Genomic DNA, 16,559 nt, shown 5'->3' on the forward strand with positions numbered 1-16,559 from the left:
CAAATTCAGGAAGTCTGAGTCTAGAGAGAGAGCCTTAGTTGTAGGCATGTAACTCATGCCTTATTACAGCTCGTCTGCATGGTGTGTGTTACATCAGCTCCACTTCCTTCAGACTTAATGACTTCTGTAGGGTCTGACATGCACCGGTGTGAAAAAGGAGTAATACAAGAAATCTTCACTGGAATCTAAAGGCCAGATTCACTAGGCTGCTCCAACTGCTTTGAGGAAACAACTTTTACATCGGAAGGGTTGCCCTTTTTAGCCTGACGGTAAATACGTTAATAAAAAATCATAATATAATATTGCCAGAAGGGAAGTGTGACAGGTTGCTGGACAACAGCAGCTGATCCAGCACTCTGATCACTGCAACCTCCATTAGCTGCCCCTTGAACTCCTGAATATGGGAAGGAGGCCAATTTGATTGAAATAGGCTGGAGAGATTTACAAACGAATTACTTCATTAACTTGGAAGGTACACAGACACAGGAAGGAGCTGCAAAGGGGGAAAGAGAAATCTATCACTGGTAGAGTGAAGGACATAGGAGGTCTCTCTCCCCTGCTGGGCTCAAGAGCTGTAGAGCCCCAGGACTCTGTTCAAGCTGCTGCACAATCTGTATAGGTGGTGGGAACAAACTTGTAAATAAATCACTGGGTGCTTTACCTGACGGTCTCTGAATAGTTTGTTCCTCTGGAAAGAGGCAGGAACAGAGCATGCCCCTGCCATAGGGCATGACACTTCAATCATGGTAATAAAATGAAGTAAAGACTATAAAATCCCATTTTACTCCTTCAGTCTTTCCCTGTGTTGACTTTAGCAAGAGAGAACAGAATCCTTATTTGGCTGCATCACAGCAGGTGAAAGCTGAGTAATTTCGTCTGCATCTAATCATTCTTTGTACAGAAAGATGGATGTCAGTAAAGAACTAGCTTGACAAGCCAATTTTTTTTTAAAAGTGCCAGAACTCATGTGATGTACATGAAGGATTGATTTATATGAGGTGCCCTATCTGAATCTGATATGTGTGAAATGCTTTGTAGCTACTGCTTGACAGACCTGTTGGCTCTCTTTAGTTAACTATGGCACTTGCAGTCATTTAGCTCTTGAATCTTCTTGTGGAGGAAGGCTGGAGATGATCATGTTTGCATTTGAGCACTGAAAGCATTTGATGTCCACGCCCGTTTGTATGCAGGAGTTTGGGTTTCTACAATTAGTGCATGCATGCTGGCAAAATCATGTGTTGGTAGAGAAGTGTGATAGAGTGCACTTTTATTTTGTCCTTATGTTGTTTGGTTTTCTTGGTATTAATAAACTGGGATTTTTTTTGATACACTGGAATCTGTGCAGTTTTATGCTCTGAGATCCTGATGGCCCCATACCACAAAAATTATACTAGAACAATTCTTGAGTTATTCGTCTCAGTACAGATGTAACTGGGTGAAATTCTATGTCCTGTGTTATGTAGGTCTGACCAGACAATCTAATGGTATCTTCTGGCTTTGAAATATATAAATCTATGAACAGTATGTGGTATTGTGAGCTGACACCTGTATTCTGTATGAGTGGCACTATTTTTTACTGATGACAAGATTGACTGTGGATAATATTGTAGAGCTGTTTGGGCCAGATTTGGCCACAACTTCTAAGGCCAGATCGCGTAAATAAATATTGGTGGGTGCCAAATCAACTGTTTCAATAAAACATTTTAACACCTTTTTGCTCCAGCATAAAAATAACACACACAATCCCAAAGCTACTGATTGATCCACCATCATAGGAATATTTAGAACTAGAGCTGGTTTGAAACTTTTTGCTTTGGAGGAAAGAAAATGAAGGTAAGTGTTTCAATAAGGTCAAAATGTTCTGTTCTGTCCTTATCAGAGCAGCAGGCTTCAGCTTTTTGGTTTACAATTTTATTTTATTTTATAATTAAAACATAAAACAAAATATTTCAGTGGATCTGAGGTGGGGGTTTTTTTTCCTCCATTTTTTTTTTCACTTTGTGGGCAATCTCAGACTTCTTCGGTTTTGTTCTGATTAGGAATGAAAATAAACTTTGAAATCACAGAATGTCCAACAAAATGAAAATTCCAGTTCCATACAGCTTTATTTATGTCTTGTCTCAAACACTTTTGTCATAATTAATTATCTTATCCGCACAACTCCCGTGCGAAGTAGGTAAACGTGAATAGCCATATGTTACAGATGGGAGGAGGGAGAGAGGTAAGTGATTCTGTGGCCTGGAACCAAGCAGAGATAAGATTAAAGTAGGAATTGCTGGCTCCAAATCCTGCATCCAAACATCTAGAGCACCTGTCTCCCTCTCAGTGTGCCCCACCCTCTCAAGTCATATTTAGAAAAAAGAGAGACTATCCATAGAGAGATTTCCCTCTTGCACCAAATAAAAGGAACACTGGAGAACTTTTCTCCAGTCTTTTCCACACTGGTGAGTTATTCATACAGTTAAATGCTAAAACCCTTCCTTGAACTGATAAAAAAACTTCAAATAATGGAAATCTTCCATTGACTAATGAATCATCATGGTGTCAGACTTAGATTTATAACAATACATACTAAGGTGAAGATGGTACAGTGGATTCTAGTTTAGCTTGCCTACAATGAGGTGTTGGTCTAAAATGTCTTCTGCTTCTCAAACCCTATAGTACTGATCTCTCTTGAAAATGTGCATCAAATATCATATGCCAGTATTCAGACTGACCGTACATTTTTCCCCACTCAAGGAAAATCCACATAGATTTGGGTATAATGTTACTTTTTTTGTGCTGAGGCTTCAGTTGCCAGAATTTACAAAAATAGAAATCAGTGACACACTAAACTTGTATCCCTCAATAGATTTAAGGAGATTCCTTGTTAGGAATTTGTCAAGACCAATGCAGTCTAAGACCTTAAATGCCAAAGCCAAGCTGAAGCATTTTTTTGCAGTGGTGACATGAGCAATTTCACACGGACCTTTGTATCTTACGCAGTTTTCAGCCCATAACTTCATAAGACACTGGAAACAATGACTTGTTACCCTGGGAACATGTGATCCTGTCGTGAAATCTCCTGGCAGGAATGGAATCCACTTGTGTCACCACCATATAAATCTCTGAAATAAGGGAGTTTATAGTGGAAGTGCTGAAGGGCCTTAAATTCTAGCTGCACTAACATGAGCCACTATAATCTGTTATTGGCTGACATTAGCTAAATTGAGAACTATCCATCACTCTTATGAATTGAGGTGACAGAGATATGCATACTGAAAAGTCATGAGGAAAGATGTATTAAATATAAATGAACTCACATTTGCTTAATCAGATGAATTAGAGAAAAATCTAGCATTCAGGCAAAGAAGATACCTATCTTCCAAAGGAAGGGGTTTTGATAATGAAGTGGAAGAACATCATCTCTGACCTTGAAGAGGATAAAGGAATAGATGGTGGTGAAAGATATAGTTTGGGCTCTGTAACAGGGTGGCCTGCCCCTTTTAAGGACCAGAGTCCTGGGGCCAGCCAGTTCTATTTACCAATCAGATGCAGCTGAGAAGTGGGGAGGAGGAAAAGATAGGTGTTCCTTATAAAGAGCTGCAGGAAAGGGGAGGCAAGCTGTAGGAAGGGGTAGACTCCCTTCCTCAGAGACCATTTCAGAAGACTCCTGGTGGGAAGCCTGGGTGTCATGTGAGGGTAGAAAGCTCCAGCTGGAAATGTTTGTTTTCCTTTTGTGAGTTGTTTGATGGTTTGGACAACACATGGAGTCTGGAGGCAAGGGCTAAAGACTGATTTGAATGCAGCTGATAATTCCCCAGGCTGGTGAGGAAGGTTGCCGTCTTACAGGTCCAAAGAGGAGTCAGCTTGGGAAGAAAAGACTTTAAATCAGGTGAGTTTTATAGAATCTTGCTAACTTTGAAACTTTCCAGTTGCTTTTAAAAGACAGTTGTAGCTACATTTCAAGTAGTGTGAAAGTTATTTACTGGAATGTGTAAGCAGATTCCTACCTAGTTTTGTTCATCTACCTTTCCTGTTTGTTCTGATTAGGAACCAACAAAGTGCTTTGGATGTGGGTCTGTTGACGGTGATAATTAAATGAATCTTTGCTAAGGCCATCTTACAGCATACACTGTACAGAGTAGACACTGCACACCAGCTAGCCTGGGTATAAATAGCAGTGTAGATGGTGAGGCATTGTTTAGGTGAGTAAAGTACAGGCACACCAGAACCTTAGGCTATACACCTGTTGTGAGACAATACTCACTGGCACGGAGCCTCCTGCTGGTCATCTTGGGAATTAGCTCAACTCCAGCTCCCAAGAGCGCCTCCTTCTGGCCGGTGTCTTGCCTGCATTAGGCCCCATGTCCCTCCCAGACCCCTGTGCCCCTTTCCTCAGGGTTTTACCCCCAATGGTACTCCCTTACTTTGGGTTTCCCCTCCAAGGGGAACCCCCAACCCTTAAAACCCCTTTTGCCTCAGGGCTACTACCAGTCATCATCTAGTCCCTGCTCACTGGGGCAGACTGCAGTCTGTAATGGCCACCCATCATTGGCAAGGGGTTAATACCAGCTTCCTCTGCCTAACCCCAGACTGCACCTCTGCAGCCCCAGTACCTTTGTAGGCCTTCACCATGGCCTGCAGCCTGGGGTTTTACCAGGCTGGAGCTCCCTTTGACCTTCCCTAGGGCTGCTCTACCTCAGGTACCTTGCTCCCAGACAGCTAGCGCTTCCCACTCCAGGGCTAGAGTGTGGCCCACCATCCTCTTATCAGGGCCAGCTGAGCCCTAACTGAGCTGGCCACACCTGTGGTCAGATACTCAGGTGCTTTCACTCCTTTTCCCAGCCACAGCCCTCTCCAGGGTTGCTTTTACTACTGGCTCCCCAGGGCAGCCTTCTCCCAGGGCTGTTTTAATCCCTTCAGGGCTGGAGCAGATTGACTACCCCGCTACAACACCCTGCTCTCTGTTCCCTGCAGTGGGAGAGGCAGCAGGGAAAGGCTCCAGCAGCTCCCGGCTGCCATAGTCTTTCGCTGCCACAGGTAGCTACGCATGACAGCCTGGGCGCAGATTCCTTTTCACCATAGTGTGTAGCTACATGTACCCTATGGGTCGCTGCCAGTGCAGACAAGGCCTAAGTGTGTGGCTAAACTAAGCAAAAGAAAAACAATTCTTAATCCAACTTCTGTGTAGTGTTTTTACACAAGAGGCAGATTATACATGGCATAGTCCAGGCATAAAGAAAACAGCAATTCGGTTCTGGGGCATTTATATTGGGAAATGGATACTGGCTGCACTAAAAATGGCTGGAATTAAGTGGAGATACAATGAAACATTTAGAACTCTAAGCTTTTGAGAAATGTCTGATTCAGTATGATATAAGGTTCTCCCATTTTGCTGTGCTCTTAAACCTTTCCCTCCGTACCCTGTCTCTCAAAACTCCATAGCTCCCCCTCCCTATATCATTCAATCATTTTGACACCCCTCTTTCAAATATAATGCCACTCTTTTTTCCTTTATAGAGTGTCCACTTTCATGAATACTAAGTATATAGCAGTGTTTGTAGAGGGGTGGATTCCACTCTTTATTCAATATTGCACATTCAAAATCTGCACAATAGACAGGGTCCAGTCAGACCTGTGCTTTTGTGACAATCTCTATTGAGGCCCTCTGAAGTGCAAAAAGTGGGGAAATTTTTTCCCACTCCCCTAGAATATTTATGCTTTTTACCAATCTGATTTCTTGTTGGCTTTAAGATACTTTATTGGAATCTTGGTCCAAGCTCCCTTTCATCTGATTTACCCCTTCCAAGCCCACGTTCCAGCTGAACAACAGGTCTGCTGGTCTCATCAGCCTCCAGCATAACCCAAGAGTGACCATCAGAAATAACCCAAGACAAGCTGAATGATTCTAATGGAGTCTAGTGGAATTTCCATCAGGGAACATTACAGGGAAGTTAATGTTCTTCACAAATTGTTTAGCTTGTGCTTCATATTTACCATCTTTTCACTTTTACCTGTTATCAGCTCAAATCTTAAGGCTTTTACTCAGAGCTCACTGACTAGGGGATTCAAGAATAGGTACTATGATTTGATTGCCATTCAGTTAATCTCTACAAGCTATTGGCAACCCGGAGTAACTAATCAACTGTAAGATGTGCAGCAATCTGGCTATATAATTGACCAACTCTAATTTGAATTAGGCGTGTCATAGCCATTCTGTAAGTTCATCACTTTAATTTACACATAAGCAAAGAAGGCTTATGTGAATAGGGAAATCACAGGAGTTACCCATTTCTAAAGTTCTGAGCATAAAATCTCCCAGTAAATGGAATCATACACTCCTCACAAACACAAATAGTGTAGAACATGAAAAAATCATGATACTAACATATACTCATCCCTCCCCTTCTCAAGTACGGCTTCCGTAATCACTGAATCTAATATAACAATCAGTTTGCCCTCAGAACTACCATTGACACAGGTATGGGACGTTACAGATTGTGGTTGCTGTTGTGGTTACTGCAGCTTTAAGGTTTGGAAAATTGTGTTTAGCAGAGTTTGAAAGAACCTTGTCAGCTGGAGTTCTAGCTAGAATCTGAATTTAAGAATGAGGCCGGGCTGGTTGTAGTGTCATGACAAGGACCCTCTCTCTGAGCTAATTTGATTATTTTTGTTGCAAGTTTATTTTTTGGCTATTCTGATTTACTGCAATAATTTTAGTTATCGAGCCAGATTTGGGTGGTTTTTTGCAGGGGGTGGCATGTAACAAATGATTGCAGTAAAAGAGCAATTATTGGGGAAAACTCTAAGTTTTTAGAGCCAATCTCTGCTCTGATACACCATTGTCAACGTGGATAAGCTCCACTGAGATAATTGGAGTTATACGACTGTGGATCCAGGGTAACTGAGAGCAGAATTTGGTCCATGGACCTTATTCTTATTGCTCTGATTACCTTATTTGTGGTTCTGATCAACTGAAAATGTTCTGCTTCATGACTGCATTGATTTCAATGACAAAATAACTTCTCAAGGGAATTTGTATATTGTCTTAATGCCACTAGCTGACTTCCTGCAGGAGCAATTGCTGTGTCAGTGCTTAAAGGGCAGAAGCAGCTTTAATTTGTTAAAGCTCAGGCTTTACTTTTTATTTTCATTTGGGGCCTGCTCCTGCTCTCACTGAAATCAATGAATCCAGTATTAAGTAAACAAATGCCAGATGAAGAGAGAACTTGGACATAGAAGCTATTACACTATTCAGTCACTAGGCTAGATTTTGCCTTCTGTTGAACTGGGAAGAAGAACATAGAGGAATCCTCTCCTCCTCCCCCCACCCACAATAAATAGAAAAGGATCTTTTCTCTGAGCGACAGGAGAGAATGCTGGTGAATACACCTGTGTGTGCACCACATCTCCATGTGGATGCAGTTGGATGGCAAAAGGACTTATTCAGCTGCAATCAGCAACACACTGTTCCTTATTAGAGCTGCAGCAAAGAAAACCCTACCCTATGTCCCTTCTCTCTGGACTCCTGGCTGGCAAGATAACTGCAGCAGAGTGTCCATCTACCAGCATCCCCTATTTTCCCTTGTAGTGCTGGCCTGGATAGGATTTATCGCCAAGTCACAGTAGGGGTATAATTTATACATTGGGTGCCAAGGCTACTTTCTCAGATCTTGGCAAAGCATAACACGTGATTTATCACACTGCAGAAGAATGAGTAGCTTATGTGGGCTGCTATTCTACCTATATAAATTAAATCTTCAGTGAGAATATACGGTGATAGGCATTGTCAGAGGAGAAGAGCTAACTGAGCTTATTACATTTTGCATTACTTCAGAAAACTGGTGTTAGAATGATACCTAAAGTGCTTAGAAAGGGAAACATCTTCTAGAAGACTGGATTCAGTTACTCTGTTTTCTTCAGTTTAGAGTATCTTTATTGATCGGAGGAAGCAAATCAGATGAGATGGCAAAGAGTATTTATTTGAGTAGCTAAATGGTTGGTTGCTTTATAATCTATTTCATAACAGGTATCAGATTAGAATTTAAGATGGACTGGTACTAGATGCCAAATGTAGTTCTGACCCCAGATATGGATTGAACATTTGTATTTTTTTTCAAAATAGGGAAAAAGCTTCTGGAATTGACTTGCTTTATAACAGTATCACTGAAACAAAGGTAAATGGATCCATTAATTTGAGGGTGACTTCTTAATTTGACACTCATCCCCAAATTACAATGCTTAATGAAATATTAGTTTACTGACAAATTTCCTTTATCTTTGTTTCTCTTTACGATCAATGTAAAAGAATGTGTATCTTTTCCTGGACATGTTAGCCTTTTATCAGTTTTAAACCCACCTCTACATTTACTTCCCATATATTTGCTGTTTTTTTTTCTTGATCTCTCTTTTCCACCTCTGTATTATGGGTATGGTTGGTGACTATATTCTATCTGGATGCTGGAAAACTGGAATCTCAGAGCTCTGACCAAAACAAGCTTTATGGATCTTAGATCTCCAGCTGTTCCCTTACTAAAAGCCCTAGCAGTAACCAGAAGGCTTAGATTTTAATTACAGCTTGTGAGTATAACATTTTCTCATAACTTGGCGGCAAAACATTGTAATCTGTAGGAAAGGTCATGTTCAGTAACTTAATTAAGAGAAAATCAGAAAGTTGAAAATGACAAAGTGAACCGTTCTAATCGTGGTATTGTTTGCAGTCAGGGTTATCATGACACTTCAGATATCTAGAGCAATGTGAAATTGAATCTAGAATCACATTAAAAGAAATGAGGGAAGATTGGTTTCAATGAATATTGCCCCACTTATGCCAGTGGTGAATTTGGCCATCTGGCTGCAATTTTGCACAAATAACTCATTCACTTTTGTCTGGCTTTATTCCAGTTCTTATAATGATTTACTCTTTGGCCTCCACATCTCACTCCACTTATATTAAACCTCATCATTGCCATAAACCTCCCCTTAGCCCTCAAACACGACAGGCAGGATTTTCAGAAGTGGTGCTTTGGCCAATTGAAATCAAGGGGAGCCAGTGTTAGGCTAACAATAAGCCCTCTTTTAAAAAGTTCTGCCCTCTACCTCTGGTTAACACTTGGTTCCCAACCACAGTGTTTATAATAAGAGTGAAACACATTCCTGCATTTTATGCATGAAGAAGGCTATACACAATGTCCTGAAGAGTAGAATGTGACTGTGTAAATGTAACCTGTACCTGCTATTCTTAATGTAGGCGCCAGGAGATATAAATTGAAAACTATTTCCATGCTTCCCTAAAATTACTCATCCTCCATCATGCCCTGAGGGAATTATAAAGTGTGTTCACTTTTTCAATTGTGGTGTGTAAAAATATGATTTTAAATTAGTTATATAAAATACTTTCTTCAGCTAGAGGCTTGTCCTTCACTGATTTCAGACCTGTGTGAGCTTAACTGTGGATGACAAAATATGCCTCTCCCAAACAAATTAACAGCAATAATTAATAATAAAGGCTTTGCAAACTGAATTAACCCTCCCTTTACCCATGTGAGCTAGGGATGACTTGTTATCCCTATTTTACAGATGGGGGAAATCAAGACACAAGACCTTGCATGGCTCACCCAAGGTCTTGCAAGCAGTCTGATGCAAAGCCAGAGCTAGAACGCAGATCTCCTGACTCCCAGTCCCATGCATCAATCCAAGATTAATCTGTGTTTTCATGAGCTGTGAGTGTGTGATGTGAGGAACTCTCAACCAGTATGTGGCACAACTGAAAAGGGGGAGGAGAATGAGACCAAAACATGCATGATACAAAGCAGTGATGCACAACAGGAAAATCAGGTGCTCATGTGTAGAGTACCTAATGAGTAGCTTTAATATGCTGCATATGACTACCAACATGTTATTTGGCAGCATTTCAAGAATAATCTTTTCGCTAACTCTTCTTGGCCTGAATAGCATGGGTCATAAATATACTTCAGCACCAGGCTTGCTTATCTTTATGCTACACAAAAAGTGCAGTTTTCTTCAAGTGCAGTTCTAAGCTGAAAAATGACTTTGCAAAAGTGACATCACAAGGCTCCCATGTTATTTGTACATGCAGCATGTCTTATCAGGAGACTTTGAGAGACAATGCAAATACTTGTTTCCTCTGAATGCCAATGCTATACACTCACTCTTATGTCAGAGGAGACTAAAGCTGGACTTTCTTTCTCATGAATCACCAATAACAAAAATAAAAGTTCTGCTGGCCATATTCTGCTGTGAAGAACAACTGTGCACCTGTTTGCATGGCTGAATCTCACTAGAACTGGGTAAACAGTTCTACTGATGATGCACTAGAAGGAATAGAATCTGGCTTGTTCTTTCTTCATTGTGTTGGCTCTGTGTGGCAAACAAGACTGAAACACAGGAAAAAATCCTTACTTTTACTTCCTCCATCTTGGTTACTCAGATCTGTTCCTAGTCTCTGAAAGCACCCAAGAAACAGATCTGATGAATGTGGTGCAGTTTTTACGTAACTGCTGAACAGTGTGGAGCAATGCTTCATAGAAATATGTCCAGTCACTGTTTCACAGGGGACTGCTGGTATTTAGAATCTTGTACTACACTTATATCTTCCTTACGGGTGTTCCCTAAAGGGCTCCTTTGCAGTACAGAAATTGGTAATGCTTGGTGGTGATGTGCAGCACCATTTCCAGCTCTAATGAACTGAAACGGGTCCATTTCCTTTTTAGCAGATGCTGCTCAATGTGTGTTTCTTAACCTGTCCCTCAAGTGGGTATATGAGTAGTAATCCTGAGAGAATTAGAAGCATCAAGTGGGAGTATATTGAGTTCAGGCATTTCTCTTGTGTGACCTCTTGAAGCTAACCTGTTGCTGTCTGCTGTATGATGAAATAGATTGTTTCGGTGTCGATAAGAGCAGCATTAAAATAGACAATAACTGTAATGTGTTTTTCTACTCTGGAAAGTGGCAATCTAAAAATGGCACATTCATAGCCAAGAGATGTATTATTTGTGTGCATTCAAATCTTACCTGCTGACTTCAGTGACAAAAATAAATCTTTACTGCTTCCAACAGAGGCAGCACAGCTAAGATAGAGCAAACTGGGTTCTATTTCTTTTAGTGCATCAACATAAAATTTTTACTAATTTCAAATCACACGCACACCTGAAAATCCATAATGACAGTCAACTCCAAAGCCTAATTGGGAGCAATGAAGAGTTAATCTTCATGGGTGGTTTCTTTTAATTTCTTCTATATATTTTTTTTTTAATTAAATGCAAAATATGCTAATACAACAGATTTGATATAAAAATATATGTCCGGGAAAACCAAAAAATAAGGTTCTTATAGTAACATTTAACTACTCTACTTTTGCAGTTACTATATAGGATGTTAAACATGTAACTAAATATGCATGTTTGTTCAATGTAAGCAAACTAGTGTTAGTACAAAAACAATAATTAGAGCTGGTCAGAAAAACTGTGAAGGAACTAGGTCTGTCAAGTGATTAAAAAAATTAATGGTGATTAATCTCATGATTAAAAAAATAATCTCGACTAATCACACAATCACGCTGTTAATAACAATGATTTATTTAAATATTTTGTGATGTTTTCTACATTTTCAAATATATTGATTTCAATTACAACACTGAATACAAAGTGTACAGTGCTCATTTAATATTTATTTTATTCCAAATATTTGCACTGTAAAAAACAAAAGAAATATTTTTTTCAATTCACCTCATAAAAGTACTGTAGTGCAATCTCTTTATCATGAAAATTGAACTTACAAATGTAGAATTATGTACAAAAAATTACTGCATTCAAAAATAAAACCATGTAAAACTTTAGAGCCTACATGTCCACTCAGTCCTACTTCAGCCAATCGCTCAGACAAACAAGTTTGTTTACATTTACAGGAGATAATGCTGCTGCTTCTTGTTTACAATGTCACCTGAAAGTGAGCACAGGCGTTCTCATAGCACTGTTGTAGCCAGCATCATAAGATATTTACGTGCCAGATCTGCTAAAGATTCATATGTCCCTTCATGTTTCAACCACCATTCCAGAGGAATGTGTCCATGCTGATAATGGGTTCTGCTCAATAACAATCCAAAGCTGAGCAGACTGATGCATGTTCATTTTCATCATTTGAGTCAGATGCCACCAGCAGAAGGTTGATTTTTCTTGTTTGGTGGTTCAGGTTCTATAGTTTCTGCATCTGAGTGTTGCTCTTTTAAGACTTCTGAAAGCATGCTCCACACCTCATCCCTCTCAGATTTTGGACAGCACTTCAGATTCTTAAAGCTTGGGTCAAGTGCTGTAGCTATCTTTAGAAATCTCATTTTGGTACCTTCTTTGCGGATTGTCAAATCTTCTGTGAAAGTGTTCTTAAAATGAACATGTGCTGGGTCATCATCCAAGACTGCTATAACATGAAATATGTGCCAGAATGCAGGTAACAGAGCAGGAGACATACAATTCTTCCCCAAGGAGTTCTATCACAAATTTAATTAACACATTATTTTTTTAACGAGTGTCATCAGCATGGAAGCATGTCCTCTGGAATGGTGGCTGAAGCATGAAGGGGCATACGAATGTTTAGCATATCTGGCACGTAAATACCTTGCAACACCGGCTACAAAAGTGCCATGTGAACGCCTCACTTTCAGGTGACATTGTAAATAAGAAGCTGGCAGCATTATCTCCTGTAAATGTAAACAAACTTGTTTGTCTTAGCTATTGGCTGAACAAGAAATAGGACTGAGTGGACTTGTAGGCTCTAAAGTTTTACATTGTTTTGTTTTTGAGTGCAGTTATGTAACCAAAAAAATCTACATTTGTAAAAGAGATTGCACGGCAGTACTTGTATAAGGTGAATTGAAATATACTGTTTCTTTTATCATTTTTACAGTGCAAATATTTTTAATAAAAATAATATAAAGTGAGCACTGTACACTTTGTATTCTGTGTTGTAATAGAAATCAATACATTTGAAAATGTAGAAAAACATTCAAAATATTTAATACATTTCAATTGGTGTTTTATTGTTTAACAGTGCAATTAATCACGATTAATTTTTTTTTTAGTTAATTGCGTGAGTTAACTGCGATTAATTGACAGCCCTAGAAGGAACCATTTTCCATGGGAGAATGCAATTCAATTTGTACTGCTTGGAAAATTTGTGGTGTTTTAACAGAAGTTTCATTTTCAGAGAAATGATGAGGGGAAGGACCAAACACTTTTAGAATGAAATGTTTTGATTTTTGTTTTGAAATTACTTCATTTCTTTTTTTATTTAGTATTATAAAGTTGAATTTGGATCACTTTTTACTGATCCCAAATTTGTTTTGGGGGGAGGGGGGGCATTTTCCTTCACAGACAATATTGAAATTTTTTGCTGTTTGTTCCAAGTTGGAATGAAGCCAACTTTCAAAATCTCAGTCCTTTGTGAAACAGAATTTCCATCCGCAGCACAGCTCTAATGTTAGCATTTTGGAACTGTTTTTCAGTGATGATCTGTAACTTGTAGGCTGAATTTTGCACAAACAGTGTTAGCCTGAATCAGATTGCATATGCAATAAGTCTGTTTTAAGCTTCTATTTGTTTGTACTTGCAACTTAAATAGCTAATATCTAAATCAGGGGTGGGCAAACTTTTTGATCCGAGGGCCACGTTGGGTTCCGAAACTGTATGGAGAGCCGGGTAGGGAAGGCTGTGCCTCCCGAAACAGCCTGGCATCTGCCCCCTCCCATTTCCTGCTCCCTGACTGCCCCTCTCAGAACCTCCGACCCATCCAACCTCCCCTGCTCCTTGTCCCCTGACTGCCCCCTCCTGGGACCCCCTGCCCCTAAGTGCCCCCCCAGGACCCCAACCCTCCCTGCTCCCTGTTCTCTGAATGCCCCAACCCCTATCCACACCCCCACCCCCTGACAGACCCCTCGGGACTCCCACGCCTATCCAACTACTCCTGTCCCCTGACTGCCCCCTGGGACACCCCTTATCCAACCCTCTCCACTCCCTACCCCCTTACCATGCCACTCAGAGCACCAGGACTGGCAGCTGTATGTAGTACACCGTATGTAGCACATTCCTACGGGGAGCAATTTAATACACTATACTCACAGCCCTCACAGCCATGCTGCCCGGCAGGAGCTCGCAGCCCTGCCGCCCAGAGCGCTGGTGGCACTGCGAGCTGAGGCTGTGGGGGAGGGGCTGGGAGCTAGCCTCCCTGGCCAGGAGCTCAAGGGCCGGGCAGAACGGTCCCACAGGCCGGATGTGGCCAGCGAGCTGTAGTTTGCCCACCTCTGATCTAAACCTTACCAGTTGTCTGCATTTTATTGTGGGCACAGAATTGAAGGCCCAATATATTTGTGTATGAAAAGCTGTGCCTGCAAAAACTGAGGCCCAGCTGTAAATCAGGGCCTGAATAATAACATGGCATATTAATGTTACATTGATGGTCTTTGCATGTCATATTATTACATAAACAGGCATAGGTGTGTTGGGGGAAACACAGGGCTATGTCTTGACATTAGAGGACAGATACCTAAAGGAGGGAAAACCTGCATGTGAATACTCAAATGGGAATTTAAGACTTCAAAGTAGGGAACTGGGTTTGCGAATGATTGGTTAGATTTGCCCTTGCCTGATTTTCATGTATGTGTATATTGTGTTTTGCTGCTCTATTGGGGTTACAGATATTTCTGCAGGGCTACCTACCACGTCCTCTATTTTGGAATTAGGCCTTACATACCTTGTGCTTAAACCTTTGAATTTCAAGCAACCTATCATACTCTTTCTGTCAGTGAAGTAGAGCTAAGAATGGCAAAAATGGGAAAGGTGGGCTTACCTGTCCATCTAGGGAACAAGTCGTGTGTGTGTGCAGTTTTGAAAGCTAATATGTGATTTGAATCTTGGTTAGAACTAGTAGACATGAAGGGAACACATCACTTTAGGCCCTTTTTCTAAAACTCTACAAATTATTCTGTTTTATAGAAATATCACTGTCCCCTTTGGACATGTTTGTGAGCACAATTAGCAGAAGCACTTGAAGTCGACTTCTATTGTTTAAAGCATCTAGCAGTGACTAAGTGTCCATTTTTTCAAAATGGGTAAATATAATCATGACAAATTCATGAAATAAAGAGGATACATTGCTTCAGTCCTCAAAGGACTTATGTGAATATGTAAATCATACGTTTTTAGCTAAATTAAATTGTTCTGCAACATTAAACAAGCCTAAACTAGAACATTGAGGCAAATTATATGTAAGCATGACTGAACAACTTTCAGTAAAATCTGGTGACCAGAAATATGTATTTCCAGAAACATTTATTAAAACAGCTTAAAACTTGATTGGAGATCTTACTTAAATCTTTTTAGTAAGAGGCAATTCCTGTGTCTAGTAAATCAGATATACGCGCTCACCCAAAATGTGTTTGGTTTTTGTTTTCTTTTAATTTGCTTTCTGTAAACTTATGGTGTAAATCTGGATAATGATGATACTTAGCATTATGTAGTGCTTTAGATGTGAGATTTTGAAGCCCAATGGGAGCTTTATCATATTTACTGCAAAGATGTGTCATGAGGAATATTTACTGAAGTTTTCAAAAGTGCCTAGTGATTTGGGGGGCCTTCATTTTTGGGTGCCCAAGTTCAGATATTTTAAAGGGCCCTGACTTTCAGAGGGTGGGTTCTCGGCACTTTCAGAAAATCTGGTTCCTTTAAAGTATTGTGATGAGCATCCAAATATTGAGGAATCCAAAAACCCTAAACATTTTTAGCCTTTGTAGTTAATCTTTGTGGCACATCTGAGGTAGATAGGGGAAGTATTATCCCCATCTTCCAGAAGGGGGAACTGAGGGCTTGTCTACACTGTGATGTTGTCGACAAAACTTTTGTCTTTCATGGATACTTAAAAAAGCTCCCCTGCGAAAGACACAAGTTTTGAACGCAGCTTTGTCGGCAGGAGCGTTCTCCTGCTGACAAAGCTAATGCCACTTGCAGGGCTGGAAGAATTTTGTCATCAAAAGTGCCGTCAAAATACCAACAGACAGCATTTACACATGCTGACTTTTAGAAATAAGGAGCTCTTGTTTCCAAACACTGAGCTCATTCCACTACATATGATGTGTCTTAAATCTATCTGATATATAAGCACAATAATAAAAAGCTTAGACTGGTCTTTGTTTGCAGGTAATGACTGTTCTATTCATTTATTGGCCCATACTTTCATCCAGCCTCAAAGTAGCATCTAAATATTCACAACCAATATCATCAGAAAATTGGGCTCGCAAATGAGACTTCCCTATTCACATAAGATGCCTCTTCACATGGATAGATGAAACCTATGAACTTGTAGCAAAGCTAAGACATGGCTATATATTTGATCAACTCTAACTTGCATTATGCGTATTTCAAACAGTCTGAAATGAGACATTCAAAGAGAAACCCAAGGCATGTGAAAGTGAATCAAAACAGAAGAGAAGGTTTGCATGATCCCCTGAAAACACAGGCCACTGAGCTTCATACGCTTCACTGTAATGTCGCTTTATAGGCATGTGTCAG

At 40.3% G+C, this 16,559-nt stretch overlaps 1 protein-coding gene across 4 annotated transcripts in view; it reads left to right on the forward strand.

The window, feature by feature from the left end:
- Positions 1 to 16,559, forward strand: part of KCNH1 (potassium voltage-gated channel subfamily H member 1) — a 346,134-nt gene that overhangs the window by 67,082 nt on the left and 262,493 nt on the right. The window lies entirely within an intron of this gene.

Source organism: Mauremys mutica, chromosome 3 (assembly GCF_020497125.1).
Source record: "Mauremys mutica isolate MM-2020 ecotype Southern chromosome 3, ASM2049712v1, whole genome shotgun sequence".
NCBI lineage: Eukaryota > Metazoa > Chordata > Testudines > Geoemydidae > Mauremys > Mauremys mutica.